This window comes from Medicago truncatula, chromosome 6 (assembly GCF_003473485.1).
Source record: "Medicago truncatula cultivar Jemalong A17 chromosome 6, MtrunA17r5.0-ANR, whole genome shotgun sequence".
Lineage (NCBI taxonomy): Eukaryota > Viridiplantae > Streptophyta > Magnoliopsida > Fabales > Fabaceae > Medicago > Medicago truncatula.
The window spans coordinates 19158363-19160282 of record NC_053047.1 but is presented as its reverse complement, the minus strand read 5'-3'; the positions used below and the strand labels follow the sequence as shown (position 1 = coordinate 19160282).

Genomic DNA, 1920 nt, shown 5'->3' with positions numbered 1-1920 from the left:
ACTTCTCCTTGTCTTGGGATTGTTGGATAAGTCTAAATGACATAATCCTAATCAAACCAAGCTCTAAGCCTTAATCTTATGTAACCCTAATTTCTTATCTGAATTCACCGTCTTAACATGGATCAACCATTATCAAACTGTGGAAACGAAAGTGGAGGGTTTGATAATTGTTTATCCATTATTCCAAATATCAATTCATAAAACGAAAGTGGAGCTTTGATATTCGAACAAGTGAATTCAGACAAGGATTGCAAAGTCAGCGAAATAGGCTTTGCAATCTTTGAGACATATAGTTTCGATTTTCAAGGGAACTAATAACAATCAAGTCAGCGAAATAGGCTTGGTTGTTAGAGGAACCAAAATCTAACAGTAATCAAGTCAGCGAAATAGGCTTGGTTGCTAGAGGAACATAAGAGAAACTGTCTTGAGAAATTAGGTCTAACATAACATTATAAGCTTATAGTTTTGGTTTGAGAAGGACTTGTCATTTAGAGGAAACCAACGATCCCAAGGCTCTTTTTATTATTATTACCTTTCAAACGCTTGAAAACCCCCAACTTACAATTCTCTTCTCTCTTCTAATCATCTCTAAAAAGTTAATTGAATTGAACTACTCCCTGTCGGAACGATACTCTTTTATACTACTTCGGTAAGACCGTGCACTTGCGGTTTTATCTCATCAAGTTTTTGGCGCCGCTGCCGGGGAGTAAACTAATTTGATTAACTCTTTCTTTGTGATTAGAACTCTCTTCTCTTCTTCTTTTCTTCTACTTCTTTCTTTTGTATTACCACTAACTTCTTGGGTTCTCGATTTCTTATGCGAAGAAGTAAAAGTCTCGGAGAATTTATTCCTGAGATCGAAAGGTTTTTGCATAAGAAAAAGAGAGAGGCACAAAATAGTACTGCTATGACTGAACGCACTCTCAAAGAGTATGCTACTCCTTCAACGGAAGAGCCACAAGCTATTATCGTGTACCCAACGGTTGCGGGTAATAACTTTGAAATCAAGCCTGCACTACTCAATTTGGTGCAGCAAAATCAGTTTCCTGGATCACCCACTAAGGATCCAAATCTCCATATTTCTTCCTTCCTAAGACTCAGTGGCACCATAAAAGAGAACCAAGAAGCCATAAGACTTCATCTCTTTCCCTTTTCCTTAAGGGATAGAGCTAGCGCTTGGTTCCATTCCCTAGAAGTCGGTTCCATTACTTCATGGGACGATATGAGGCGAGCATTCCTCGCCCGATTTTTCCCCCCATCTAAAACCGCTAAGCTTAGAGACCAAATCACGCATTTCAATCAAAAAGATGGGGAATCTCTCTATGAGGCGTGGGAGCGTTTCAAGGAAATGCTTAGACTTTGTCCCCACCATGGCCTAGAGAAGTGGCTTATAGTCCACACGTTTTATAATGGCTTGTCTTATACCACTAAGATGTCTGTTGATGCAGCTGCAGGTGGAGCTCTAATGAACAAAAATTACACGGAGGCTTATGCTTTGATTGAAGACATGGCTCAGAATCACTACCAATGGACCAACGAGAGAACCGTCACCACTCCTACTCCCTCTAAGAAAGAGGCAGTTATATATGAAGTCTCTGAATATAACCACCTTGCTGCTAAGGATGAGGCATTAACCCAAAAGATTGAAAAACTTAATGTTAATGATGTTACACCTTCTTCTGCATCCCCTCCTTGTGAAATCTGTGGTATATCCGGTCATATAGGTGTTGATTGTCAGTTAGGTAGTGCTGCCAATATTGAGCAACTGAATTACACTCAATATAACCAAGGAACGAGGCCAAATCAAAATTTTTACAAAAATCCTCAAGGTTCCTATGGACAAGCAGCACCACCTGGCTACACAAACAACCAGAGAGCGGCTCAGAAATCTAGTCTGGAAATTCTGTTGGAAAACTGCAT

The 1920-nt window shown here is 39.8% G+C and overlaps 1 non-coding gene across 1 annotated transcript; it reads right to left on the bottom strand.

The window, feature by feature from the left end:
• Window positions 1-1270: 1270 nt before the first annotated feature.
• On the bottom strand, window positions 1271-1377 carry LOC112420608 (small nucleolar RNA R71). Its single transcript, XR_003010781.2, has one exon. It is a non-coding gene; the product is annotated as a small nucleolar RNA R71 (small nucleolar RNA).
• Between the last annotated feature and the right edge of the window lie 543 nt (window positions 1378-1920).